We start from the raw sequence: 25,752 nt of genomic DNA, 5'->3' as shown, positions 1-25,752 counted from the left end.
ATGCAGAATACAAGACATATAAGGGTCAGAAATAGTCTGATTTCCCATGTACACACACTGCAGCGTATTCTGAAAAGTTACTTGAAAGTACAGTTACTACTCTCGACTCCAAAATGGCAAGTTATTCTTGGTTTGAAAAAAAAAACTTGCATTTTCACACAGTTCGTAACTGGGGATGTAGCTCAGTGGTAGAGCGCACGCTTTGCATGTGTGAGGCCCCGGGTTCAATCCCCGGCATCTCCATGGCCAGCCTGCATGTATGTGCAAGGAACGCACTTCCATTTGGTGGTCACTTCTTCTCACCCTTGTTCGCTTCCTGCAGCCACTGTGTGAAGTAAATACGTGTGAGTGCTCCAGGCTTCCCGTACACTTTTGGGGATGTAGCTCAGTGGTAGAGCGCATGCTTCGCATGTATGAGGTCCTGGGTTCAATCCCCAGCATCTCCAACCTTTTTCAAATATGGCTAGACATCTTTGGCTAGCACACCACTCAAGCTAAGTGTCAAGACTCGCAAGGAATCTCTGCCGCTTAAACTGTTTGCTTTGCCATGTCACTTGGCAGGACAAGGCTTTCTCGAATGCAAGGTCTTAACACTGCCTAAGCCACGGGCAACACTTTTTCCCACTCAGTAAAATGACTTGAATGGGAACTGGACATTCAACAAACTTGGCCAAAATCAATAGTACACGCAAATATAGGAGACTTTCGATTATATAGTCTCAAAGATATTTGCTTTTTTCACCACTTACCAGCCAAGGTTTGCTCTACCCCTGCCTCCTGTATTCACCATCCACTCTGAAAAAAGACAGCTCAACTTCATTGGGATCAAACCTAAACCTCCCACCAACACACCTTGACATTGGGTTGCACAGCTTTTTAGACTTTATGCTAATGATATAGGAGGCGGGAAGGTGAGAAAACTGGCAGAGGGACAATCAGAAGGATTGTGCTGAGCTTAATCACATGTCTTTTACTTTAACCTAGAGCTGGATTCACCATCTACACTGATTACTATTGCTCTGTCATATACTCCACACTTCTGCTGCGTTTGTCTGTGTGTTGACTAATGAAGGTCAGGAAACCTTCTCTGTGTGCTGCGCTGTATATGGTAGAGCCCAGAGTTGCTAGTCTCCTCCCAAAAGCCTGGAGTCAATTGACAATGTAGAGCTAGAGTTTGCAGAGGGGAGAACCGGTGAAAATGCAGAATACAAGACATATAAGGGTCAGAAATAGTCTGATTACCCATGTACACACACTGCAGCGTATTCTGAAAAGTTACTTGAAAGTACAGTTACTACTCTCGACTCCAAAATGGCAAGTTATTCTAGGTTTGAAAAAAAAAACTTGCATTTTCACACAGTTCGTAACTGGGGATGTAGCTCAGTGGTAGAGTGCACGCTTTGCATGTGTGAGGCCCCGGGTTCAATCCCCGGCATCTCCATGGCCATCCTGCATGTATGTGCAAGGAACGCACTTCCTTTTGGTAGTCACTTTTTCTCACCCTTGTTCGCTTCTTGCATCCGTTGTGTGAAGTAAATACGTGTGAGTGCTCCAAGATTCCGGTACACTTTTGGGGATGTAGCTCAGTGGTAGAGTGCATGCTTCGCATGTATGAGGTCCTGGGTTCAATACCCAGCATCTCCAACCTTTTTCAAATATGGCTAGACATCTTTGGCTAGCGCACCACTCAAGCTAAGTGTCAAGACTCGCAAGGAATCTCTGCCGCTTAAACTGTTTGCTTTGCCATGTCACTTGGCAGGACAAGGGTTTCTCGATTGCAAGGTCTTAACACTGCCTAAGCCACGGGCAACACTTTTTCCCACTCAGTAAAATGACTTGAATGGGAACTGGACATTCAACAAACTTGTCCAAAATCAATAGTACACGCAAATAAAGGAGACTTTCGATTATATAGTCTCAAAGATATTTGCTTTTTTCACCACTTACCAGCCAAGGTTTGCTCTACCCCTTCCTCCTGTATTCACCATCCACTCTGAAGAAAGACAGCTCAACTTCATTGGGATCAAACTTAAACCTCCCACCAACACACCTTGACATTGGGTGGCACAGCTTTTTAGACTTTATGCTAATGATATAGGAGGCGGGAAGGTGAGAAAACTGGCAGAGGGACAATCAGAAGGATTGTGCTGAGCTTAATCACGCGTCTTTTACTTTAACCAAGAGCTGGATTCACCATCTACACTGATTACTATTGCTCTGTCATATACTCCACACTTCTGCTGCGTTTGTCTGTGTGCTGACTAATGAAGGCCAGGAAACCTTCTCTGTGTGCTGCGCTGTATATGGTAGAGCCCAGAGTTGCTAGTCTCCTCCCAAAAGCCTGGAGTCAATTGACAATGTAGAGCTAGAGTTTGCAGAGGGGAGAACCGGTGAAAATGCAGAATACAAGACATATAAGGGTCAGAAATAGTCTGATTTCCCATGTACACACACTGCAACGTATTCTGAAAAGTTACTTGAAAGTACAGTTACTACTCTCGACTCCAAAATGGCAAGTTATTCTAGGTTTGAAAAAAAAAAACTTGCATTTTCACACAGTTCATAACTGGGGATGTAGCTTAGTGGTAGAGCGCACGCTTTGCATGTGTGAGGCCCCTGGTTCAATCCCCGGCATCTCCATGGTCAGCCTGCTTGTATGTGCAAGGAATGCACTTGTTTTTGGTGGTCACTTTTTTTCACCCTTGTTCGCTTCCTGCAGCCGCTGTGTGAAGTAAATACGTGTGAGTGCTCCAGGCTTCCGGTACACTTTTGGGGATGTAGCTCACATGTATGAGGTCCTGAGTTCAATCCCCACCATCTCCAACCTTTTTCAAATATGGCTAGACATCTTTGGCTAGCGCACCACTCAAGCTAAGTGTCAAGACTCGCAAGGAATCTCTGCCGCTTAAACTGTTTTCTTTGACATGTCACTTGGCAGGACAAGGCTTTCTCGATTGCTAGGTCTTAACACTGCCTAAGCCACGGGCAACACTTTTTCCCACTCAGTAAAATGACTTGAATGGGAACTGGACATTCAACAAACTTGGCCAAAATCAATAGTACACGCAAATATAGGAGACTTTTGATTATATATTCTCAAAGATATTTACTTTTTTCACCACTTACCAGCCAAGGTTTGCTCTACCCCTGCCTCCTGTATTCACCATCCACTCTGAAAAAAGACAGATCAACTTCATTGGGATCAAACCTAAACCTCCCACCAACACACCTTGACATTGGGTGGCACAGCTTTTTAGACTTTATGCTAATGATATAGGAGGCGGGAAGGTGAGAAAACTGGCAGAGGGACAATCAGAAGAATTGTGCTGAGCTAAATCACGCGTCTTTTACTTTAACCTAGAGCTGGATTCACCATCTACACTGATTACTATTGCTCTGTCATATACTCCACACTTCTGCTGCGTTTGTCTGTGTGTTGACTAATGAAGGCCAGGAAACCTTCTCTGTGTGCTGCACTGTATATGGTAGAGCCCAGAGTTTCTAGTCTCCTCCCAAAAGCCTGGAGTCAATTGACAAGGTAGAGCTAGAGATTGCAGAGGGGAGAACCGGTGAAAATGCAGAATACAAGACATATAAGGGTCAGAAATAGTCTGATTTCCCATGTACACACACTGCAGCGTATTCTGAAAAGTTACTTGAAAGTACAGTTACTACTCTCGACTCCAAAATGGCAAGTTATTCTAGGTTTGAAAAAAAAAACTTGCATTTTCACACAGTTCGTAACTGGGGATGTAGCTCAGTGGTAGAGCGCACGCTTTGCATGTGTGAAGCCCTGGGTTCAATCCCCGGCATCTCCATGGCCAGCCTGCATGTATGTGCAAGGAACGCACTTCCATTTGGTGGTCACTTTTTCTCACCCTTGTTCGCTTCCTGCAGCCGCTGTGTGAAGTAAATACGTGTGAGTGCTCCAGGCTTCCCGTACACTTTTGGGGATGTAGCTCAGTGGTAGAGCGCATGCTTCGCATGTATGAGGTCCTGGGTTCAATCCCCAGCATCTCCACCCTTTTTCAAATATGGCTAGACATCTTTGGCTAGCACACCACTCAAGCTAAGTGTCAAGACTCGCAAGGAATCTCTGCCGCTTAAACTGTTTGCTTTGCCATGTCACTTGGCAGGACAAGGCTTTCTCGAATGCAAGGTCTTAACACTGCCTAAGCTACGGGCAACACTTTTTCCCACTCAGTAAAATGACTTGAATGGGAACTGGACATTCAACAAACTTGGCCAAAATCAATAGTACACGCAAATATAGGAGACTTTCGATTATATAGTCTCAAAGATATTTGCTTTTTTCACCACTTACCAGCCAAGGTTTGCTCTACCCCTGCCTCCTGTATTCACCATCCACTCTGAAAAAAGACAGCTCAACTTCATTGGGATCAAACCTAAACCTCCCACCAACACACCTTGACATTGGGTTGCACAGCTTTTTAGACTTTATGCTAATGATATAGGAGGCGGGAAGGTGAGAAAACTGGCAGAGGGACAATCAGAAGGATTGTGCTGAGCTTAATCACGCGTCTTTTACTTTAACCTAGAGCTGGATTCACCATCTACACTGATTACTATTGCTCTGTCATATACTCCACACTTCTGCTGCGTTTGTCTGTGTGTTGACTAATGAAGGCCGGGAAACCTTCTCTCTGTGCTGCGCTGTATATGGTAGAGCCCAGAGTTGCTAGTCTCCTCCCAAAAGCCTGGAGTCAATTGACAATGTAGAGCTAGAGTTTGCAGAGGGTAGAACCGGTGAAAATGCAGAATACAAGACATATAAGGGTCAGAAATAGTATGATTTCCCATGTACACACACTGCAGCGTATTCTGAAAAGTTACTTGAAAGTACAGTTACTACTCTCGACTCCAAAATGGCAAGTTATTCTTGGTTTGAAAAAAAAAACTTGCATTTTCACACAGTTTGTAACTGGGGATGTAGCTCAGTGGTAGAGCGTACGCTTTGCATGTGTGAGGCCCCGGGTTCAATCCCCGGCATCTCCATGGCCAGCCTGCATGTATGTGCAAGGAACGCACTTCCATTTCGTGGTCACTTTTTCTCACCCTTGTTCGCTTCCTGCAGCCGCTGTGTGAAGTAAATACGTGTGAGTGCTCCAGGCTTCCCGTACACTTTTGGGGATGTAGCTCAGTGGTAGAGCGCATGCTTCGCATGTATGAGGTCCTGGGTTCAATCCCCAGCATCTCCAACCTTTTTCAAATATGGCTAGACATCTTTGGCTAGCACACCACTCAAGCTAAGTGTCAAGACTCGCAAGGAATCTCTGCCGCTTAAACTGTTTGCTTTGCCATGTCACTTGGCAGGACAAGGCTTTCTCGATTGCAAGGTCTTAACACTGCCTAAGCCACGGGCAACACTTTTTCCCACTCAGTAAAATGACTTGAATGGGAACTGGACATTCAACAAACTTGGCCAAAATCAATAGTACACGCAAATATAGGAGACTTTCGATTATATAGTCTCAAAGATATTTGCTTTTTTCACCACTTACCAGCCAAGGTTTGCTCTACCCCTGCCTCCTGTATTCACCATCCACTCTGAAAAAAGACAGCTCAACTTCATTGGGATCAAACCTAAACCTCCCACCAACACACCTTGACATTGGGTTGCACAGCTTTTTAGACTTTATGCTAATGATATAGGAGGCGGGAAGGTGAGAAAACTGGCAGAGGGACAATCAGAAGGATTGTGCTGAGCTTAATCACGTGTCTTTTACTTTAACCTAGAGCTGGATTCACCATCTACACTGATTACTATTGCTCTGTCATATACTCCACACTTCTGCTGCGTTTGTCTGTGTGTTGACTAATGAAGGCCGGGAAGCCTTCTCTCTGTGCTGCGCTGTATATGGTAGAGCCCAGAGTTGCTAGTCTCCTCCCAAAAGCCTGGAGTCAATTGACAATGTAGAGCTAGAGTTTGCAGAGGGTAGAACCGGTGAAAATGCAGAATACAAGACATATAAGGGTCAGAAATAGTCTGATTTCCCATGTACACACACTGCAGCGTATTCTGAAAAGTTACTTGAAAGTACAGTTACTACTCTCGACTCCAAAATGGCAAGTTATTCTTGGTTTGAAAAAAAAAACTTGCATTTTCACACAGTTCGTAACTGGGGATGTAGCTCAGTGGTAGAGCGCACGCTTTGCATGTGTGAGGCCCCGGGTTCAATCCCAGGCATCTCCATGGCCAGCCTGCATGTATGTGCAAGGAACGCACTTCCATTTCGTGGTCACTTTTTCTCACCCTTGTTCGCTTCCTGCAGCCGCTGTGTGAAGTAAATACGTGTGAGTGCTCCAGGCTTCCCGTACTCTTTTGGGGATGTAGCTCAGTGGTAGAGCGCATGCTTAGCATGTATGAGGTCCTGGGTTCAATCCCCAGCATCTCCAAGCTTTTTCAAATATGGCTAGACATCTTTGGCTAGCACACCACTCAAGCTAAGTGTCAAGACTCGCAAGGAATCTCTGCCGCTTAAACTGTTTGCTTTGCCATGTCACTTGGCAGGACAAGGCTTTCTCGATTGCAAGGTCTTAACACTGCCTAAGCCACGGGCAACACTTTTTCCCACTCAGTAAAATGACTTGAATGGGAACTGGACATTCAACAAACTTGGCCAAAATCAATAGTACACGCAAATATAGGAGACTTTCGATTATATAGTCTCAAAGATATTTGCTTTTTTCACCACTTACCAGCCAAGGTTTGCTCTACCCCTGCCTCCTGTATTCACCATCCACTCTGAAAAAAGACAGCTCAACTTCATTGGGATCAAACCTAAACCTCCCACCAACACACCTTGACATTGGGTTGCACAGCTTTTAAGACTTTATGCTAATGATATAGGAGGCGGGAAGGTGAGAAAACTGGCAGAGGGACAATCAGAAGGATTGTGCTGAGCTTAATCACGCGTCTTTTACTTTAACCTAGAGCTGGATTCACCATCTACACTGATTACTATTGCTCTGTCATATACTCCACACTTCTGCTGCGTTTGTCTGTGTGTTGACTAATGAAGGCCGGGAAACCTTCTCTCTGTGCTGCGCTGTATATGGTAGAGCCCAGAGTTGCTAGTCTCCTCCCAAAAGCCTGGAGTCAATTGACAATGTAGAGCTAGAGTTTGCAGAGGGTAGAACCAGTGAAAATGCAGAATACAAGACATATAAGGTCAGAAATAGTCTGATTTCCCATGTACACACACTGCAGCGTATTCTGAAAAGTTACTTGAAAGTACAGTTACTACTCTCGACTCCAAAATGGCAAGTTATTCTTGGTTTGAAAAAAAAAACTTGCATTTTCACACAGTTCGTAACTGGGGATGTAGCTCAGTGGTAGAGCGCACGCTTTGCATGTGTGAGGCCCCGGGTTCAATCCCCGGCATCTCCATGGCCAGCCTGCATGTATGTGCAAGGAACGCACTTCCATTTGGTGGTCACTTTTTCTCACCCTTGTTCGCTTCCTGCAGCCGCTGTGTGAAGTAAATACGTGTGAGTGCTCCAGGCTTCCCGTACACTTTTGGGGATGTAGCTCAGTGGTAGAGCGCATGCTTCGCATGTATGAGGTGCTGGGTTCAATCCCCAGCATCTCCAACCTTTTTCAAATATGGCTAGACATCTTTGGCTAGCACACCACTCAAGCTAAGTGTCAAGACTCGCAAGGAATCTCTGCCGCTTAAACTGTTTGCTTTGCTATGTCACTTGGCAGGACAAGGCTTTCTCGATTGCAAGGTCTTAACACTGCCTAAGCCACGGGCAACACTTTTTCCCACTCAGTAAAATGACTTGAGTGGGAACTGGACATTCAACAAACTTGGCCAAAATCAATAGTACAAGCAAATATAGAAGACTTTCGATTATATAGTCTCAAAGATATTTGCTTTTTTCACCACTTACCAGCCAAGGTTTGCTCTACCCCTGCCTCCTGTATTCACCATCCCCTCTGAAAAAAGACAGCTCAACTTCATTGGCATCAAACCTAAACCTCCCACCAACACACCTTGACATTGGGTTGCACAGCTTTTTAGACTTTATGCTAATGATATAGGAGGCGGGAAGGTGAGAAAACTGGCAGAGGGACAATCAGAAGGATTGTGCTGAGCTTAATCACGCGTCTTTTATTTTAACCTAGAGCTGGATTCACCATCTACACTGATTACTATTGCTCTGTCATATACTCCACACTTCTGCTGTGTTTGTCTGTGTGTTGACTAATGAAGGCCAGGAAACCTTCTCTCTGTGCTGCGCTGTATATGGTAGAGCCCAGAGTTGCTAGTCTCCTCCCAAAAGCCTGGAGTCAATTGACAATGTAGAGCTAGAGTTTGCAGAGGGGAGAACCGGTGAAAATGCAGAATACAAGACATATAAGGGTCAGAAATAGTCTGATTTCCCATGTACACACACTGCAGCGTATTCTGAAAAGTTACTTGAAAGTACAGTTACTACTCTCGACTCCAAAATGGCAAGTTATTCTTGGTTTGAAAAAAAAAACTTGCATTTTCACACAGTTCGTAACTGGGGATGTAGCTCAGTGGTAGAGCGCACGCTTTGCATGTGTGAGGCCCCGGGTTCAATCCCCGGCATCTCCATGGCCAGCCTGCATGTATGTGCAAGGAACGCACTTCCATTTCGTGGTCACTTTTTCTCACCCTTGTTCGCTTCCTGCAGCCGCTGTGTGAAGTAAATACGTGTGAGTGCTCCAGGCTTCCCGTACACTTTTGGGGATGTAGCTCAGTGGTAGAGCGCATGCTTCGCATGTATGAGGTCCTGGGTTCAATCCCCAGCATCTCCAACCTTTTTCAAATATGGCTAGACATCTTTGGCTAGCACACCACTCAAGCTAAGTGTCAAGACTCGCAAGGAATCTCTGCCGCTTAAACTGTTTGCTTTGCCATGTCACTTGGCAGGACAAGGCTTTCTCGATTGCAAGGTCTTAACACTGCCTAAGCCACGGGCAACACTTTTTCCCACTCAGTAAAATGACTTGAATGGGAACTGGACATTCAACAAACTTGGCCAAAATCAATAGTACACGCAAATATAGGAGACTTTCGATTATATAGTCTCAAAGATATTTGCTTTTTTCACCACTTACCAGCCAAGGTTTGCTCTACCCCTGCCTCCTGTATTCACCATCCACTCTGAAAAAAGACAGCTCAACTTCATTGGGATCAAACCTAAACCTCCCACCAACACACCTTGACATTGGGTTGCACAGCTTTTTAGACTTTATGCTAATGATATAGGAGGCGGGAAGGTGAGAAAACTGGCAAAGGGACAATCAGAAGGATTGTGCTGAGCTTAATCACGCGTCTTTTACTTTAACCTAGAGCTGGATTCACCATCTACACTGATTACTATTGCTCTGTCATATACTCCACACTTCTGCTGCGTTTGTCTGTGTGTTGACTAATGAAGGCCGGGAAGCCTTCTCTCTGTGCTGCGCTGTATATGGTAGAGCCCAGAGTTGCTAGTCTCCTCCCAAAAGCCTGGAGTCAATTGACAATGTAGAGCTAGAGTTTGCAGAGGGTAGAACCGGTGAAAATGCAGAATACAAGACATATAAGGGTCAGAAATAGTCTGATTTCCCATGTACACACACTGCAGCGTATTCTGAAAAGTTACTTGAAAGTACAGTTACTACTCTCGACTCCAAAATGGCAAGTTATTCTTGGTTTGAAAAAAAAAACTTGCATTTTCACACAGTTCGTAACTGGGGATGTAGCTCAGTGGTAGAGCGCACGCTTTGCATGTGTGAGGCCCCGGGTTCAATCCCCGGCATCTCCATGGCCAGCCTGCATGTATGTGCAAGGAACGCACTTCCATTTGGTGGTCACTTCTTCTCACCCTTGTTCGCTTCCTGCAGCCGCTGTGTGAAGTAAATACGTGTGAGTGCTCCAGGCTTCCCGTACACTTTTGGGGATGTAGCTCAGTGGTAGAGCGCATGCTTCGCATGTATGAGGTCCTGGGTTCAATCCCCAGCATCTCCAACCTTTTTCAAATATGGCTAGACATCTTTGGCTAGCACACCACTCAAGCTAAGTGTCAAGACTCGCAAGGAATCTCTGCCGCTTAAACTGTTTGCTTTGCCATGTCACTTGGCAGGACAAGGCTTTCTCGAATGCAAGGTCTTAACACTGCCTAAGCCACGGGCAACACTTTTTCCCACTCAGTAAAATGACTTGAATGGGAACTGGACATTCAACAAACTTGGCCAAAATCAATAGTACACGCAAATATAGGAGACTTTCGATTATATAGTCTCAAAGATATTTGCTTTTTTCACCACTTACCAGCCAAGGTTTGCTCTACCCCTGCCTCCTGTATTCAGCATCCACTCTGAAAAAAGACAGCTCAACTTCATTGGGATCAAACCTAAACCTCCCACCAACACACCTTGACATTGGGTTGCACAGCTTTTTAGACTTTATGCTAATGATATAGGAGGCGGGAAGGTGAGAAAACTGGCAGAGGGACAATCAGAAGGATTGTGCTGAGCTTAATCACATGTCTTTTACTTTAACCTAGAGCTGGATTCACCATCTACACTGATTACTATTGCTCTGTCATATACTCCACACTTCTGCTGCGTTTGTCTGTGTGTTGACTAATGAAGGTCAGGAAACCTTCTCTGTGTGCTGCGCTGTATATGGTAGAGCCCAGAGTTGCTAGTCTCCTCCCAAAAGCCTGGAGTCAATTGACAATGTAGAGCTAGAGTTTGCAGAGGGGAGAACCGGTGAAAATGCAGAATACAAGACATATAAGGGTCAGAAATAGTCTGATTACCCATGTACACACACTGCAGCGTATTCTGAAAAGTTACTTGAAAGTACAGTTACTACTCTCGACTCCAAAATGGCAAGTTATTCTAGGTTTGAAAAAAAAAACTTGCATTTTCACACAGTTCGTAACTGGGGATGTAGCTCAGTGGTAGAGTGCACGCTTTGCATGTGTGAGGCCCCGGGTTCAATCCCCGGCATCTCCATGGCCATCCTGCATGTATGTGCAAGGAACGCACTTCCTTTTGGTAGTCACTTTTTCTCACCCTTGTTCGCTTCTTGCATCCGTTGTGTGAAGTAAATACGTGTGAGTGCTCCAAGATTCCGGTACACTTTTGGGGATGTAGCTCAGTGGTAGAGTGCATGCTTCGCATGTATGAGGTCCTGGGTTCAATACCCAGCATCTCCAACCTTTTTCAAATATGGCTAGACATCTTTGGCTAGCGCACCACTCAAGCTAAGTGTCAAGACTCGCAAGGAATCTCTGCCGCTTAAACTGTTTGCTTTGCCATGTCACTTGGCAGGACAAGGGTTTCTCGATTGCAAGGTCTTAACACTGCCTAAGCCACGGGCAACACTTTTTCCCACTCAGTAAAATGACTTGAATGGGAACTGGACATTCAACAAACTTGTCCAAAATCAATAGTACACGCAAATATAGGAGACTTTCGATTATATAGTCTCAAAGATATTTGCTTTTTTCACCACTTACCAGCCAAGGTTTGCTCTACCCCTTCCTCCTGTATTCACCATCCACTCTGAAGAAAGACAGCTCAACTTCATTGGGATCAAACTTAAACCTCCCACCAACACACCTTGACATTGGGTGGCACAGCTTTTTAGACTTTATGCTAATGATATAGGAGGCGGGAAGGTGAGAAAACTGGCAGAGGGACAATCAGAAGGATTGTGCTGAGCTTAATCACGCGTCTTTTACTTTAACCAAGAGCTGGATTCACCATCTACACTGATTACTATTGCTCTGTCATATACTCCACACTTCTGCTGCGTTTGTCTGTGTGCTGACTAATGAAGGCCAGGAAACCTTCTCTGTGTGCTGCGCTGTATATGGTAGAGCCCAGAGTTGCTAGTCTCCTCCCAAAAGCCTGGAGTCAATTGACAATGTAGAGCTAGAGTTTGCAGAGGGGAGAACCGGTGAAAATGCAGAATACAAGACATATAAGGGTCAGAAATAGTCTGATTTCCCATGTACACACACTGCAACGTATTCTGAAAAGTTACTTGAAAGTACAGTTACTACTCTCGACTCCAAAATGGCAAGTTATTCTAGGTTTGAAAAAAAAAAACTTGCATTTTCACACAGTTCATAACTGGGGATGTAGCTTAGTGGTAGAGCGCACGCTTTGCATGTGTGAGGCCCCTGGTTCAATCCCCGGCATCTCCATGGTCAGCCTGCTTGTATGTGCAAGGAATGCACTTGTTTTTGGTGGTCACATTTTCTCACCCTTGTTCGCTTCCTGCAGCCGCTGTGTGAAGTAAATACGTGTGAGTGCTCCAGGCTTCCGGTACACTTTTGGGGATGTAGCTCACATGTATGAGGTCCTGAGTTCACTCCCCACCATCTCCAACCTTTTTCAAATATGGCTAGACATCTTTGGCTAGCGCACCACTCAAGCTAAGTGTCAAGACTCACAAGGAATCTCTGCCGCTTAAACTGTTTTCTTTGACATGTCACTTGGCAGGACAAGGCTTTCTCGATTGCTAGGTCTTAACACTGCCTAAGCCACGGGCAACACTTTTTCCCACTCAGTAAAATGACTTGAATGGGAACTGGACATTCAACAAACTTGGCCAAAATCAATAGTACACGCAAATATAGGAGACTTTTGATTATATATTCTCAAAGATATTTACTTTTTTCACCACTTACCAGCCAAGGTTTGCTCTACCCCTGCCTCCTGTATTCACCATCCACTCTGAAAAAAGACAGCTCAACTTCATTGGGATCAAACCTAAACCTCCCACCAACACACCTTGACATTGGGTGGCACAGCTTTTTAGACTTTATGCTAATGATATAGGAGGCGGGAAGGTGAGAAAACTGGCAGAGGGACAATCAGAAGAATTGTGCTGAGCTAAATCACGCGTCTTTTACTTTAACCTAGAGCTGGATTCACCATCTACACTGATTACTATTGCTCTGTCATATACTCCACACTTCTGCTGCGTTTGTCTGTGTGTTGACTAATGAAGGCCAGGAAACCTTCTCTGTGTGCTGCACTGTATATGGTAGAGCCCAGAGTTGCTAGTCTCCTCCCAAAAGCCTGGAGTCAATTGACAATGTAGAGCTAGAGTTTGCAGAGGGTAGAACCGGTGAAAATGCAGAATACAAGACATATAAGGGTCAGAAATAGTCTGATTTCCCATGTACACACACTGCAGCGTATTCTGAAAAGTTACTTGAAAGTACAGTTACTACTCTCGACTCCAAAATGGCAAGTTATTCTTGGTTTGAAAAAAAAAACTTGCATTTTCACACAGTTCGTAACTGGGGATGTAGCTCAGTGGTAGAGCGCACGCTTTGCATGTGTGAGGCCCCGGGTTCAATCCCCGGCATCTCCATGGCCAGCCTGCATGTATGTGCAAGGAACGCACTTCCATTTCGTGGTCACTTTTTCTCACCCTTGTTCGCTTCCTGCAGCCGCTGTGTGAAGTAAATACGTGTGAGTGCTCCAGGCTTCCCGTACACTTTTGGGGATGTAGCTCAGTGGTAGAGCGCATGCTTCGCATGTATGAGGTCCTGGGTTCAATCCCCAGCATCTCCAACCTTTTTCAAATATGGCTAGACATCTTTGGCTAGCACACCACTCAAGCTAAGTGTCAAGACTCGCAAGGAATCTCTGCCGCTTAAACTGTTTGCTTTGCCATGTCACTTGGCAGGACAAGGCTTTCTCGATTGCAAGGTCTTAACACTGCCTAAGCCACGGGCAACACTTTTTCCCACTCAGTAAAATGACTTGAATGGGAACTGGACATTCAACAAACTTGGCCAAAATCAATAGTACACGCAAATATAGGAGACTTTCGATTATATAGTCTCAAAGATATTTGCTTTTTTCACCACTTACCAGCCAAGGTTTGCTCTACCCCTGCCTCCTGTATTCACCATCCACTCTGAAAAAAGACAGCTCAACTTCATTGGGATCAAACCTAAACCTCCCACCAACACACCTTGACATTGGGTTGCACAGCTTTTAAGACTTTATGCTAATGATATAGGAGGCGGGAAGGTGAGAAAACTGGCAGAGGGACAATCAGAAGGATTGTGCTGAGCTTAATCACGCGTCTTTTACTTTAACCTAGAGCTGGATTCACCATCTACACTGATTACTATTGCTCTGTCATATACTCCACACTTCTGCTGCGTTTGTCTGTGTGTTGACTAATGAAGGCCGGGAAGCCTTCTCTCTGTGCTGCGCTGTATATGGTAGAGCCCAGAGTTGCTAGTCTCCTCCCAAAAGCCTGGAGTCAATTGACAATGTAGAGCTAGAGTTTGCAGAGGGTAGAACCGGTGAAAATGCAGAATACAAGACATATAAGGGTCAGAAATAGTCTGATTTCCCATGTACACACACTGCAGCGTATTCTGAAAAGTTACTTGAAAGTACAGTTACTACTCTCGACTCCAAAATGGCAAGTTATTCTTGGTTTGAAAAAAAAAACTTGCATTTTCACACAGTTCGTAACTGGGGATGTAGCTCAGTGGTAGAGCGCACGCTTTGCATGTGTGAGGCCCAGGGTTCAATCCCCGGCATCTCCATGGCCACCCTGCATGTATGTGCAAGGAACGCACTTCCATTTGGTGGTCACTTTTTCTCACCCTTGTTCGCTTCCTGCAGCCGCTGTGTGAAGTAAATACGTGTGAGTGCTCCAGGCTTCCCGTACACTTTTGGGGATGTAGCTCAGTGGTAGAGCGCATGCTTTGCATGTATGAGGTCCTGGGTTCAATCCCCAGCATCTCCAACCTTTTTCAAATATGGCTAGACATCTTTGGCTAGCACACCACTCAAGCTAAGTGTCAAGACTCGCAAGGAATCTCTGCCGCTTAAACTGTTTGCTTTGCCATGTCACTTGGCAGGACAAGGCTTTCTCGAATGCAAGGTCTTAACACTGCCTAAGCCACGGGCAACACTTTTTCCCACTCAGTAAAATGACTTGAATGGGAACTGGACATTCAACAAACTTGGCCAAAATCAATAGTACACGCAAATATAGGAGACTTTCGATTATATAGTCTCAAAGATATTTGCTTTTTTCACCACTTACCAGCCAAGGTTTGCTCTACCCCTGCCTCCTGTATTCACCATCCACTCTGAAAAAAGACAGCTCAACTTCATTGGGATCAAACCTAAACCTCCCACCAACACACCTTGACATTGGGTTGCACAGCTTTTTAGACTTTATGCTAATGATATAGGAGGCGGGAAGGTGAGAAAACTGGCAGAGGGACAATCAGAAGGATTGTGCTGAGCTTAATCACGCGTCTTTTACTTTAACCTAGAGCTGGATTCACCATCTACACTGATTACTATTGCTCTGTCATATACTCCACACTTCTGCTGCGTTTGTCTGTGTGTTGACTAATGAAGGCCGGGAAACCTTCTCTCTGTGCTGCGCTGTATATGGTAGAGCCCAGAGTTGCTAGTCTCCTCCCAAAAGCCTGGAGTCAATTGACAATGTAGAGCTAGAGTTTGCAGAGGGTAGAACCGGTGAAAATGCAGAATACAAGACATATAAGGGTCAGAAATAGTCTGATTTCCCATGTACACACACTGCAGCGTATTCTGAAAAGTTACTTGAAAGTACAGTTACTACTCTCGACTCCAAAATGGCAAGTTATTCTTGGTTTGAAAAAAAAAACTTGCATTTTCACACAGTTCGTAACTGGGGATGTAGCTCAGTGCTAGAGCGCACGCTTTGCATGTGTGAGGCCCCGGGTTCAATCCCCGGCATCTCCATGGCCAGCCTGCATGTATGTGCAAGGAACGCACTTCCATTTCGTGGTCACTTTTTCTCACCCTTGTTCGCTTCCTGCAGCCGCTGTGTGAAGTAAATACGTGTGAGTGCTCCAGGCTTCCCGTACACTTTTGGGGATGTAGCTCAGTGGTAGAGCGCATGCTTCGCATGTATGAGGTCCTGGGTTCAATCCCCAGCATCTCCAACCTTTTTCAAATATGGCTAGACATCTTTGGCTAGCACTCCACTCAAGCTAAGTGTCAAGACTCGCAAGGAATCTCTGCCGCTTAAACTGTTTGCTTTGCCATGTCACTTGGCAGGACAAGGCTTTCTCGATTGCAAGGTCTTAACACTGCCTAAGCCACGGGCAACACTTTTTCCCACTCAGTAAAATGACTTGAATGGGAACTGGACATTCAACAAACTTGGCCAAAATCAATAGTACACGCAAATATAGGAGACTTTCGATTATATAGTCTCAAAGATATTTGCTTTTTTCACCACTTACCAGCCAAGGTTTGCTCTACCCCTGCCTACTGTATTCACCATCCACTCTGAAAAAAGACAGCTCAACTTCATTGGGATCAAACCTAAACCTCCCACCAACACACCTTGACATTGGGTTGCACAGCTTTTTAGACTTTATGCTAATGATATAGGAGGCGGGAAGGTGAGAAAACTGGCAGAGGGACAATCAGAAAGATTGTGCTGAGCTTAACCCTCCGTCAGGCGCAATAGATCTGACAGGCACACAGTAATTAGTTTCACTTCTCTCTCCTTGCCCACTTATCAGAAAACCCCACCCCTCCTAGTTATCTCCTGACTCTACAGGCTCTGTGAAACCTGATATCACAGTGACTCAGCAGACCTTCTAGTGAGCAGATATCAACACTTTGGCTTCTCAGGCACATTGCGCCTGATTTCAACACAAATTGAAAGGTTAGTATTTTCTTTTTTTATTCATCACGATTGTGTATTTAGCTTGTTTTATGAAGGATTAATGCTAAGTTAGTGTACATAAGTACTGTTTTCTTAGACAAAAGGAGGGTGGCTTCTAAGGCACATTGCGCCCTAACACATACTCTTTCTCTCTTGCTTCAGATTTTCTGCTGCAATGGCCAGAAAACAGTATGATTCATCTAAACCCCTTCATTTAGAAGAAATGAAGATTTTTTTGTTAGAAGATGATGAGGAAGAACCAGCAGTAACTGAGGATTTAGAGGAATCTAGTGACATTTCATCTGAAGATGAGGTAGCAGAATGTAACAATGATTCTGGAACAGAGCAGGATGGTGATGACACTGATACAGAGGAAACAGACACAGATCTAGCTTATTATTTGGGCAAAGATAAAAATACAAAGGACGTCCCAAGGACGTTCCAGAACAAACACCGACTCTACCACCTTCTAAAAGACGCAGTTGTACTACCTGCTCATTTGTATCTGGTTTCAGAAGGCTTTCTAAATATGACTGCAAAATATGTAAAGAATCAATCTGCCTTTCCCATGCAACTTTCGTCTGCCAGCCTTGCTTTTCTAAGTGTACCTGTGCTGCTTCTGCTGCAATTGAAACCACTGAAGATGAGTAGAAAATAATTAAGTAACATCTAAGTGCAATATCCTTTAAATTTTTTTCCATAATTTTATATTTAAGCAATAGTTAAGTAAAGATAACTGGAGCCTATTTGGCGGTACTACCGAAAAGTGGTACTTTTAGTTTTAATAAGTTTATGGTTAATAAATGTTTTTTTTTGCATCTGATTTGGTGTAATCTCTTTTAATACATTCCTATGAAGGTCACTGACTACTTCTATAGTCCTGAAATTGAAATATGTAGCTACTATAGGTGGTTTTCTGACCTGTGCTTGTCAGGCACATTGCGCATGAACTGAGGAGAATCTATATTGCGCCTGACGGAGGGTTAATCACGCGTCTTTTACTTTAACCTAGAGCTGGATTCACCATCTACACTGATTACTATTGCTCTGTCATATACTCCACACTTCTGCTGCGTTTGTCTGTGTGTTGACTAATGAAGGCCGGGAAACCTTCTCTCTGTGCTGCGCTGTATATGGTAGAGCCCAGAGTTGCTAGTCTCCTCCCAAAAGCCTGGAGTCAATTGACAATGTAGAGCTAGAGTTTGCAGAGGGTAGAACCGGTGAAAATGCAGAATACAAGACATATAAGGGTCAGAAATAGTCTGATTTCCCATGTACACACACTGCAGCGTATTCTGAAAAGTTACTTGAAAGTACAGTTACTACTCTCGACTCCAAAATGGCAAGTTATTCTTGGTTTGAAAAAAAAAACTTGCATTTTCACACAGTTCGTAACTGGGGATGTAGCTCAGTGGTAGAGCGCACGCTTTGCATGTGTGAGGCCCCGGGTTCAATCCCCGGCATCTCCATGGCCAGCCTGCATGTATGTGCAAGGAACGCACTTCCATTTCGTGGTCACTTTTTCTCACCCTTGTTCGCTTCCTGCAGCCGCTGTGTGAAGTAAATACGTGTGAGTGCTCCAGGCTTCCCGTACACTTTTGGGGATGTAGCTCAGTGGTAGAGCGCATGCTTCGCATGTATGAGGTGCTGGGTTCAATCCCCAGCATCTCCAACCTTTTTCAAATATGGCTAGACATCTTTGGCTAGCACACCACTCAAGCTAAGTGTCAAGACTCGCAAGGAATCTCTGCCGCTTAAACTGTTTGCTTTGCCATGTCACTTGGCAGGACAAGGCTTTCTCGATTGCAAGGTCTTAACACTGCCTAAGCCACGGGCAACACTTTTTCCCACTCAGTAAAATGACTTGAGTGGGAACTGGACATTCAACAAACTTGGCCAAAATCAATAGTACAAGCAAATATAGAAGACTTTCGATTATATAGTCTCAAAGATATTTGCTTTTTTCACCACTTACCAGCCAAGGTTTGCTCTACCCCTGCCTCCTGTATTCACCATCCACTCTGAAAAAAGACAGCTCAACTTCATTGGCATCAAACCTAAACCTCCCACCAACACACCTTGACATTGGGTTGCACAGCTTTTTAGACTTTATGCTAATGATATAGGAGGCGGGAAGGTGAGAAAACTGGCAGAGGGACAATCAGAAGGATTGTGCTGAGCTTAATCACGCGTCTTTTATTTTAACCTAGAGCTGGATTCACCATCTACACTGATTACTATTGCTCTGTCATATACTCCACACTTCTGCTGTGTTTGTCTGTGTGTTGACTAATGAAGGCCAGGAAACCTTCTCTCTGTGCTGCGCTGTATATGGTAGAGCCCAGAGTTGCTAGTCTCCTCCCAAAAGCCTGGAGTCAATTGACAATGTAGAGCTAGAGTTTGCAGAGGGGAGAACCGGTGAAAATGCAGAATACAAGACATATAAGGGTCAGAAATAGTCTGATTTCCCATGTACACACACTGCAGCGTATTCTGAAAAGTTACTTGAAAGTACAGTTACTACTCTCGACTCCAAAATGGCAAGTTATTCTTGGTTTGAAAAAAAAAACTTGCATTTTCACACAGTTCGTAACTGGGGATGTAGCTCAGTGGTAGAGTGCACGCTTTGCATGTGTGAGGCCCCGGGTTCAATCCCCGGCATCTCCATGGCCAGCCTGCATGTATGTGCAAGGAACGCACTTCCATTTCGTGGTCACTTTTTCTCACCCTTGTTCGCTTCCTGCAGCCGCTGTGTGAAGTAAATACGTGTGAGTGCTCCAGGCTTCCCGTACACTTTTGGGGATGTAGCTCAGTGGTAGAGCGCATTCTTCGCATGTATGAGGTCCTGGGTTCAATCCCCAGCATCTCCAACCTTTTTCAAATATGGCTAGACATCTTTGGCTAGCACACCACTCAAGCTAAGTGTCAAGACTCGCAAGGAATCTCTGCCGCTTAAACTGTTTGCTTTGCCATGTCACTTGGCAGGACAAGGCTTTCTCGATTGCAAGGTCTTAACACTGCCTAAGCCACGGGCAACACTTTTTCCCACTCAGTAAAATGACTTGAATGGGAACTGGACATTCAACAAACTTGGCCAAAATCAATAGTACACGCAAATATAGGAGACTTTCGATTATATAGTCTCAAAGATATTTGCTTTTTTCACCACTTACCAGCCAAGGTTTGCTCTACCCCTGCCTCCTGTATTCACCATCCACTCTGAAAAAAGACAGCTCAACTTCATTGGGATCAAACCTAAACCTCCCACCAACACACCTTGACATTGGGTTGCACAGCTTTTTAGACTTTATGCTAATGATATAGGAGGCGGGAAGGTGAGAAAACTGGCAAAGGGACAATCAGAAGGATTGTGCTGAGCTTAATCACGCGTCTTTTACTTTAACCTAGAGCTGGATTCACCATCTACACTGATTACTATTGCTCTGTCATATACTCCACACTTCTGCTGCGTTTGTCTGTGTGTTGACTAATGAAGGCCGGGAAGCCTTCTCTCTGTGCTGCGCTGTATATGGTAGAGCCCAGAGTTGCTAGTCTCCTCCCAAAAGCCTGGAGTCAATTGACAATGTAGAGCTAGAGTTTGCAGAGGGTAGAACCGGTGAAAATGCAGAATACAAGACATATAAGGGTCAGAAATAGTCTGATTTCCCATGTACACACACTGCAGCGTATTCTGAAAAGTTACTTGAAAGTACAGTTACTACTCTCGACTCCAAAATGGCAAGTTATTCTTGGTTTGAAAAAAAAAACTTGCATTTTCACACAGTTCGTAACTGGGGATGTAGCTCAGTGGTAGAGCGCACGCTTTGCATGTGTGAGGCCCCGGGTTCAATCCCCGGCATCTCCATGGCCAGCCTGCATGTATGTGCAAGGAACGCACTTCCATTTGGTGGTCACTTCTTCTCACCCTTGTTCGCTTCCTGCAGCCGCTGTGTGAAGTAAATACGTGTGAGTGCTCCAGGCTTCCCGTACACTTTTGGGGATGTAGCTCAGTGGTAGAGCGCATGCTTCGCATGTATGAGGTCCTGGGTTCAATCCCCAGCATCTCCAACCTTTTTCAAATATGGCAAGACATCTTTGGCTAGCACACCACTCAAGCTAAGTGTCAAGACTCGCAAGGAATCTCTGCCGCTTAAACTGTTTGCTTTGCCATGTCACTTGGCAGGACAAGGCTTTCTCGAATGCAAGGTCTTAACACTGCCTAAGCCACGGGCAACACTTTTTCCCACTCAGTAAAATGACTTGAATGGGAACTGGACATTCAACAAACTTGGCCAAAATCAATAGTACACGCAAATATAGGAGACTTTCGATTATATAGTCTCAAAGATATTTGCTTTTTTCACCACTTACCAGCCAAGGTTTGCTCTACCCCTGCCTCCTGTATTCACCATCCACTCTGAAAAAAGACAGCTCAACTTCATTGGGATCAAACCTAAACCTCCCACCAACACACCTTGACATTGGGTTGCACAGCTTTTTAGACTTTATGCTAATGATATAGGAGGCGGGAAGGTGAGAAAACTGGCAGAGGGACAATCAGAAGGATTGTGCTGAGCTTAATCACATGTCTTTTACTTTAACCTAGAGCTGGATTCACCATCTACACTGATTACTATTGCTCTGTCATATACTCCACACTTCTGCTGCGTTTGTCTGTGTGTTGACTAATGAAGGTCAGGAAACCTTCTCTGTGTGCTGCGCTGTATATGGTAGAGCCCAGAGTTGCTAGTCTCCTCCCAAAAGCCTGGAGTCAATTGACAATGTAGAGCTAGAGTTTGCAGAGGGGAGAACCGGTGAAAATGCAGAATACAAGACATATAAGGGTCAGAAATAGTCTGATTACCCATGTACACACACTGCAGCGTATTCTGAAAAGTTACTTGAAAGTACAGTTACTACTCTCGACTCCAAAATGGCAAGTTATTCTAGGTTTGAAAAAAAAAACTTGCATTTTCACACAGTTCGTAACTGGGGATGTAGCTCAGTGGTAGAGTGCACGCTTTGCATGTGTGAGGCCCCGGGTTCAATCCCCGGCATCTCCATGGCCATCCTGCATGTATGTGCAAGGAACGCACTTCCTTTTGGTAGTCACTTTTTCTCACCCTTGTTCGCTTCTTGCATCCGTTGTGTGAAGTAAATACGTGTGAGTGCTCCAAGATTCCGGTACACTTTTGGGGATGTAGCTCAGTGGTAGAGTGCATGCTTCGCATGTATGAGGTCCTGGGTTCAATACCCAGCATCTCCAACCTTTTTCAAATATGGCTAGACATCTTTGGCTAGCGCACCACTCAAGCTAAGTGTCAAGACTCGCAAGGAATCTCTGCCGCTTAAACTGTTTGCTTTGCCATGTCACTTGGCAGGACAAGGGTTTCTCGATTGCAAGGTCTTAACACTGCCTAAGCCACGGGCAACACTTTTTCCCACTCAGTAAAATGACTTGAATGGGAACTGGACATTCAACAAACTTGTCCAAAATCAATAGTACACGCAAATAAAGGAGACTTTCGATTATATAGTCTCAAAGATATTTGCTTTTTTCACCACTTACCAGCCAAGGTTTGCTCTACCCCTTCCTCCTGTATTCACCATCCACTCTGAAGAAAGACAGCTCAACTTCATTGGGATCAAACTTAAACCTCCCACCAACACACCTTGACATTGGGTGGCACAGCTTTTTAGACTTTATGCTAATGATATAGGAGGCGGGAAGGTGAGAAAACTGGCAGAGGGACAATCAGAAGGATTGTGCTGAGCTTAATCACGCGTCTTTTACTTTAACCAAGAGCTGGATTCACCATCTACACTGATTACTATTGCTCTGTCATATACTCCACACTTCTGCTGCGTTTGTCTGTGTGCTGACTAATGAAGGCCAGGAAACCTTCTCTGTGTGCTGCGCTGTATATGGTAGAGCCCAGAGTTGCTAGTCTCCTCCCAAAAGCCTGGAGTCAATTGACAATGTAGAGCTAGAGTTTGCAGAGGGGAGAACCGGTGAAAATGCAGAATACAAGACATATAAGGGTCAGAAATAGTCTGATTTCCCATGTACACACACTGCAACGTATTCTGAAAAGTTACTTGAAAGTACAGTTACTACTCTCGACTCCAAAATGGCAAGTTATTCTAGGTTTGAAAAAAAAAAACTTGCATTTTCACACAGTTCATAACTGGGGATGTAGCTTAGTGGTAGAGCGCACGCTTTGCATGTGTGAGGCCCCTGGTTCAATCCCCGGCATCTCCATGGTCAGCCTGCTTGTATGTGCAAGGAATGCACTTGTTTTTGGTGGTCACTTTTTTTCACCCTTGTTCGCTTCCTGCAGCCGCTGTGTGAAGTAAATACGTGTGAGTGCTCCAGGCTTCCGGTACACTTTTGGGGATGTAGCTCACATGTATGAGGTCCTGAGTTCAATCCCCACCATCTCCAACCTTTTTCAAATATGGCTAGACATCTTTGGCTAGCGCACCACTCAAGCTAAGTGTCAAGACTCGCAAGGAATCTCTGCCGCTTAAACTGTTTTCTTTGACATGTCACTTGGCAGGACAAGGCTTTCTCGATTGCTAGGTCTTAACACTGCCTAAGCCACGGGCAACACTTTTTCCCACTCAGTAAAATGACTTGAATGGGAACTGGACATTCAACAAACTTGGCCAAAATCAATAGTACACGCAAATATAGGAGACTTTTGATTATATATTCTCAAAGATATTTACTTTTTTCACCACTTACCAGCCAAGGTTTGCTCTACCCCTGCCTCCTGTATTCACCATCCACTCTGAAAAAAGACAGATCAACTTCATTGGGATCAAACCTAAACCTCCCACCAACACACCTTGACATTGGGTGGCACAGCTTTTTAGACTTTATGCTAATGATATAGGAGGCGGGAAGGTGAGAAAACTGGCAGAGGGACAATCAGAAGAATTGTGCTGAGCTAAATCACGCGTCTTTTACTTTAACCTAGAGCTGGATTCACCATCTACACTGATTACTATTGCTCTGTCATATACTCCACACTTCTGCTGCGTTTGTCTGTGTGTTGACTAATGAAGGCCAGGAAACCTTCTCTGTGTGCTGCACTGTATATGGTAGAGCCCAGAGTTTCTAGTCTCCTCCCAAAAGCCTGGAGTCAATTGACAAGGTAGAGCTAGAGATTGCAGAGGGGAGAACCGGTGAAAATGCAGAATACAAGACATATAAGGGTCAGAAATAGTCTGATTTCCCATGTACACACACTGCAGCGTATTCTGAAAAGTTACTTGAAAGTACAGTTACTACTCTCGACTCCAAAATGGCAAGTTATTCTAGGTTTGAAAAAAAAAACTTGCATTTTCACACAGTTCGTAACTGGGGATGTAGCTCAGTGGTAGAGCGCACGCTTTGCATGTGTGAAGCCCTGGGTTCAATCCCCGGCATCTCCATGGCCAGCCTGCATGTATGTGCAAGGAACGCACTTCCATTTGGTGGTCACTTTTTCTCACCCTTGTTCGCTTCCTGCAGCCGCTGTGTGAAGTAAATACGTGTGAGTGCTCCAGGCTTCCCGTACACTTTTGGGGATGTAGCTCAGTGGTAGAGCGCATGCTTCGCATGTATGAGGTCCTGGGTTCAATCCCCAGCATCTCCACCCTTTTTCAAATATGGCTAGACATCTTTGGCTAGCACACCACTCAAGCTAAGTGTCAAGACTCGCAAGGAATCTCTGCCGCTTAAACTGTTTGCTTTGCCATGTCACTTGGCAGGACAAGGCTTTCTCGAATGCAAGGTCTTAACACTGCCTAAGCTACGGGCAACACTTTTTCCCACTCAGTAAAATGACTTGAATGGGAACTGGACATTCAACAAACTTGGCCAAAATCAATAGTACACGCAAATATAGGAGACTTTCGATTATATAGTCTCAAAGATATTTGCTTTTTTCACCACTTACCAGCCAAGGTTTGCTCTACCCCTGCCTCCTGTATTCACCATCCACTCTGAAAAAAGACAGCTCAACTTCATTGGGATCAAACCTAAACCTCCCACCAACACACCTTGACATTGGGTTGCACAGCTTTTTAGACTTTATGCTAATGATATAGGAGGCGGGAAGGTGAGAAAACTGGCAGAGGGACAATCAGAAGGATTGTGCTGAGCTTAATCACGCGTCTTTTACTTTAACCTAGAGCTGGATTCACCATCTACACTGATTACTATTGCTCTGTCATATACTCCACACTTCTGCTGCGTTTGTCTGTGTGTTGACTAATGAAGGCCGGGAAACCTTCTCTCTGTGCTGCGCTGTATATGGTAGAGCCCAGAGTTGCTAGTCTCCTCCCAAAAGCCTGGAGTCAATTGACAATGTAGAGCTAGAGTTTGCAGAGGGTAGAACCGGTGAAAATGCAGAATACAAGACATATAAGGGTCAGAAATAGTATGATTTCCCATGTACACACACTGCAGCGTATTCTGAAAAGTTACTTGAAAGTACAGTTACTACTCTCGACTCCAAAATGGCAAGTTATTCTTGGTTTGAAAAAAAAAACTTGCATTTTCACACAGTTTGTAACTGGGGATGTAGCTCAGTGGTAGAGCGTACGCTTTGCATGTGTGAGGCCCCGGGTTCAATCCCCGGCATCTCCATGGCCAGCCTGCATGTATGTGCAAGGAACGCACTTCCATTTCGTGGTCACTTTTTCTCACCCTTGTTCGCTTCCTGCAGCCGCTGTGTGAAGTAAATACGTGTGAGTGCTCCAGGCTTCCCGTACACTTTTGGGGATGTAGCTCAGTGGTAGAGCGCATGCTTCGCATGTATGAGGTCCTGGGTTCAATCCCCAGCATCTCCAACCTTTTTCAAATATGGCTAGACATCTTTGGCTAGCACACCACTCAAGCTAAGTGTCAAGACTCGCAAGGAATCTCTGCCGCTTAAACTGTTTGCTTTGCCATGTCACTTGGCAGGACAAGGCTTTCTCGATTGCAAGGTCTTAACACTGCCTAAGCCACGGGCAACACTTTTTCCCACTCAGTAAAATGACTTGA

The 25,752-nt window shown here is 44.8% G+C and overlaps 39 non-coding genes across 39 annotated transcripts; all 39 read left to right on the top strand.

Moving 5' to 3' along the window:
* The first annotated feature begins 171 nt into the window (after positions 1 to 171).
* On the top strand, positions 172 to 243 carry TRNAA-UGC (transfer RNA alanine (anticodon UGC)). The gene has a single exon. It is a non-coding gene; the product is annotated as a tRNA-Ala (tRNA).
* A 131-nt stretch (positions 244 to 374) lies between these two features.
* Positions 375 to 446, top strand: TRNAA-CGC (transfer RNA alanine (anticodon CGC)). Its single transcript has one exon. It is a non-coding gene; the product is annotated as a tRNA-Ala (tRNA).
* A 923-nt stretch (positions 447 to 1,369) lies between these two features.
* On the top strand, positions 1,370 to 1,441 carry TRNAA-UGC (transfer RNA alanine (anticodon UGC)). Its single transcript has one exon. It is a non-coding gene; the product is annotated as a tRNA-Ala (tRNA).
* Positions 1,442 to 1,572: 131 nt separating this feature from the next.
* TRNAA-CGC (transfer RNA alanine (anticodon CGC)) lies at positions 1,573 to 1,644 on the top strand. The gene has a single exon. It is a non-coding gene; the product is annotated as a tRNA-Ala (tRNA).
* A 924-nt stretch (positions 1,645 to 2,568) lies between these two features.
* On the top strand, positions 2,569 to 2,640 carry TRNAA-UGC (transfer RNA alanine (anticodon UGC)). Its single transcript has one exon. It is a non-coding gene; the product is annotated as a tRNA-Ala (tRNA).
* A 1,106-nt stretch (positions 2,641 to 3,746) lies between these two features.
* On the top strand, positions 3,747 to 3,818 carry TRNAA-UGC (transfer RNA alanine (anticodon UGC)). Its single transcript has one exon. It is a non-coding gene; the product is annotated as a tRNA-Ala (tRNA).
* Positions 3,819 to 3,949: 131 nt separating this feature from the next.
* On the top strand, positions 3,950 to 4,021 carry TRNAA-CGC (transfer RNA alanine (anticodon CGC)). The gene has a single exon. It is a non-coding gene; the product is annotated as a tRNA-Ala (tRNA).
* A 923-nt stretch (positions 4,022 to 4,944) lies between these two features.
* Positions 4,945 to 5,016, top strand: TRNAA-UGC (transfer RNA alanine (anticodon UGC)). The gene has a single exon. It is a non-coding gene; the product is annotated as a tRNA-Ala (tRNA).
* Positions 5,017 to 5,147: 131 nt separating this feature from the next.
* Positions 5,148 to 5,219, top strand: TRNAA-CGC (transfer RNA alanine (anticodon CGC)). The gene has a single exon. It is a non-coding gene; the product is annotated as a tRNA-Ala (tRNA).
* Positions 5,220 to 6,142: 923 nt separating this feature from the next.
* TRNAA-UGC (transfer RNA alanine (anticodon UGC)) lies at positions 6,143 to 6,214 on the top strand. The gene has a single exon. It is a non-coding gene; the product is annotated as a tRNA-Ala (tRNA).
* Positions 6,215 to 6,345: 131 nt separating this feature from the next.
* TRNAA-AGC (transfer RNA alanine (anticodon AGC)) lies at positions 6,346 to 6,417 on the top strand. The gene has a single exon. It is a non-coding gene; the product is annotated as a tRNA-Ala (tRNA).
* Positions 6,418 to 7,339: 922 nt separating this feature from the next.
* TRNAA-UGC (transfer RNA alanine (anticodon UGC)) lies at positions 7,340 to 7,411 on the top strand. Its single transcript has one exon. It is a non-coding gene; the product is annotated as a tRNA-Ala (tRNA).
* A 131-nt stretch (positions 7,412 to 7,542) lies between these two features.
* TRNAA-CGC (transfer RNA alanine (anticodon CGC)) lies at positions 7,543 to 7,614 on the top strand. The gene has a single exon. It is a non-coding gene; the product is annotated as a tRNA-Ala (tRNA).
* A 923-nt stretch (positions 7,615 to 8,537) lies between these two features.
* TRNAA-UGC (transfer RNA alanine (anticodon UGC)) lies at positions 8,538 to 8,609 on the top strand. The gene has a single exon. It is a non-coding gene; the product is annotated as a tRNA-Ala (tRNA).
* Positions 8,610 to 8,740: 131 nt separating this feature from the next.
* Positions 8,741 to 8,812, top strand: TRNAA-CGC (transfer RNA alanine (anticodon CGC)). Its single transcript has one exon. It is a non-coding gene; the product is annotated as a tRNA-Ala (tRNA).
* A 923-nt stretch (positions 8,813 to 9,735) lies between these two features.
* Positions 9,736 to 9,807, top strand: TRNAA-UGC (transfer RNA alanine (anticodon UGC)). The gene has a single exon. It is a non-coding gene; the product is annotated as a tRNA-Ala (tRNA).
* A 131-nt stretch (positions 9,808 to 9,938) lies between these two features.
* Positions 9,939 to 10,010, top strand: TRNAA-CGC (transfer RNA alanine (anticodon CGC)). The gene has a single exon. It is a non-coding gene; the product is annotated as a tRNA-Ala (tRNA).
* A 923-nt stretch (positions 10,011 to 10,933) lies between these two features.
* On the top strand, positions 10,934 to 11,005 carry TRNAA-UGC (transfer RNA alanine (anticodon UGC)). Its single transcript has one exon. It is a non-coding gene; the product is annotated as a tRNA-Ala (tRNA).
* Positions 11,006 to 11,136: 131 nt separating this feature from the next.
* Positions 11,137 to 11,208, top strand: TRNAA-CGC (transfer RNA alanine (anticodon CGC)). Its single transcript has one exon. It is a non-coding gene; the product is annotated as a tRNA-Ala (tRNA).
* A 924-nt stretch (positions 11,209 to 12,132) lies between these two features.
* On the top strand, positions 12,133 to 12,204 carry TRNAA-UGC (transfer RNA alanine (anticodon UGC)). Its single transcript has one exon. It is a non-coding gene; the product is annotated as a tRNA-Ala (tRNA).
* A 1,106-nt stretch (positions 12,205 to 13,310) lies between these two features.
* Positions 13,311 to 13,382, top strand: TRNAA-UGC (transfer RNA alanine (anticodon UGC)). The gene has a single exon. It is a non-coding gene; the product is annotated as a tRNA-Ala (tRNA).
* A 131-nt stretch (positions 13,383 to 13,513) lies between these two features.
* TRNAA-CGC (transfer RNA alanine (anticodon CGC)) lies at positions 13,514 to 13,585 on the top strand. Its single transcript has one exon. It is a non-coding gene; the product is annotated as a tRNA-Ala (tRNA).
* A 923-nt stretch (positions 13,586 to 14,508) lies between these two features.
* On the top strand, positions 14,509 to 14,580 carry TRNAA-UGC (transfer RNA alanine (anticodon UGC)). Its single transcript has one exon. It is a non-coding gene; the product is annotated as a tRNA-Ala (tRNA).
* Positions 14,581 to 14,711: 131 nt separating this feature from the next.
* Positions 14,712 to 14,783, top strand: TRNAA-UGC (transfer RNA alanine (anticodon UGC)). Its single transcript has one exon. It is a non-coding gene; the product is annotated as a tRNA-Ala (tRNA).
* Positions 14,784 to 15,706: 923 nt separating this feature from the next.
* TRNAA-UGC (transfer RNA alanine (anticodon UGC)) lies at positions 15,707 to 15,778 on the top strand. The gene has a single exon. It is a non-coding gene; the product is annotated as a tRNA-Ala (tRNA).
* Positions 15,779 to 15,909: 131 nt separating this feature from the next.
* On the top strand, positions 15,910 to 15,981 carry TRNAA-CGC (transfer RNA alanine (anticodon CGC)). Its single transcript has one exon. It is a non-coding gene; the product is annotated as a tRNA-Ala (tRNA).
* Positions 15,982 to 18,112: 2,131 nt separating this feature from the next.
* On the top strand, positions 18,113 to 18,184 carry TRNAA-UGC (transfer RNA alanine (anticodon UGC)). Its single transcript has one exon. It is a non-coding gene; the product is annotated as a tRNA-Ala (tRNA).
* A 131-nt stretch (positions 18,185 to 18,315) lies between these two features.
* TRNAA-CGC (transfer RNA alanine (anticodon CGC)) lies at positions 18,316 to 18,387 on the top strand. Its single transcript has one exon. It is a non-coding gene; the product is annotated as a tRNA-Ala (tRNA).
* Positions 18,388 to 19,310: 923 nt separating this feature from the next.
* Positions 19,311 to 19,382, top strand: TRNAA-UGC (transfer RNA alanine (anticodon UGC)). The gene has a single exon. It is a non-coding gene; the product is annotated as a tRNA-Ala (tRNA).
* A 131-nt stretch (positions 19,383 to 19,513) lies between these two features.
* TRNAA-CGC (transfer RNA alanine (anticodon CGC)) lies at positions 19,514 to 19,585 on the top strand. The gene has a single exon. It is a non-coding gene; the product is annotated as a tRNA-Ala (tRNA).
* A 923-nt stretch (positions 19,586 to 20,508) lies between these two features.
* TRNAA-UGC (transfer RNA alanine (anticodon UGC)) lies at positions 20,509 to 20,580 on the top strand. Its single transcript has one exon. It is a non-coding gene; the product is annotated as a tRNA-Ala (tRNA).
* A 131-nt stretch (positions 20,581 to 20,711) lies between these two features.
* TRNAA-CGC (transfer RNA alanine (anticodon CGC)) lies at positions 20,712 to 20,783 on the top strand. Its single transcript has one exon. It is a non-coding gene; the product is annotated as a tRNA-Ala (tRNA).
* Positions 20,784 to 21,706: 923 nt separating this feature from the next.
* On the top strand, positions 21,707 to 21,778 carry TRNAA-UGC (transfer RNA alanine (anticodon UGC)). Its single transcript has one exon. It is a non-coding gene; the product is annotated as a tRNA-Ala (tRNA).
* A 131-nt stretch (positions 21,779 to 21,909) lies between these two features.
* On the top strand, positions 21,910 to 21,981 carry TRNAA-CGC (transfer RNA alanine (anticodon CGC)). Its single transcript has one exon. It is a non-coding gene; the product is annotated as a tRNA-Ala (tRNA).
* Positions 21,982 to 22,905: 924 nt separating this feature from the next.
* TRNAA-UGC (transfer RNA alanine (anticodon UGC)) lies at positions 22,906 to 22,977 on the top strand. The gene has a single exon. It is a non-coding gene; the product is annotated as a tRNA-Ala (tRNA).
* A 1,106-nt stretch (positions 22,978 to 24,083) lies between these two features.
* TRNAA-UGC (transfer RNA alanine (anticodon UGC)) lies at positions 24,084 to 24,155 on the top strand. The gene has a single exon. It is a non-coding gene; the product is annotated as a tRNA-Ala (tRNA).
* Positions 24,156 to 24,286: 131 nt separating this feature from the next.
* On the top strand, positions 24,287 to 24,358 carry TRNAA-CGC (transfer RNA alanine (anticodon CGC)). The gene has a single exon. It is a non-coding gene; the product is annotated as a tRNA-Ala (tRNA).
* A 923-nt stretch (positions 24,359 to 25,281) lies between these two features.
* On the top strand, positions 25,282 to 25,353 carry TRNAA-UGC (transfer RNA alanine (anticodon UGC)). Its single transcript has one exon. It is a non-coding gene; the product is annotated as a tRNA-Ala (tRNA).
* A 131-nt stretch (positions 25,354 to 25,484) lies between these two features.
* Positions 25,485 to 25,556, top strand: TRNAA-CGC (transfer RNA alanine (anticodon CGC)). The gene has a single exon. It is a non-coding gene; the product is annotated as a tRNA-Ala (tRNA).
* Positions 25,557 to 25,752: the final 196 nt, after the last annotated feature.

The sequence above is a fragment of the Dendrobates tinctorius genome, unplaced genomic scaffold (genome assembly GCF_039654945.1).
Source record: "Dendrobates tinctorius isolate UK_male_01 unplaced genomic scaffold, ASM3965494v1 ptg000011l, whole genome shotgun sequence".
NCBI lineage: Eukaryota > Metazoa > Chordata > Amphibia > Anura > Dendrobatidae > Dendrobates > Dendrobates tinctorius.
This window is presented reverse-complemented; position numbering and strand designations above follow the sequence as displayed.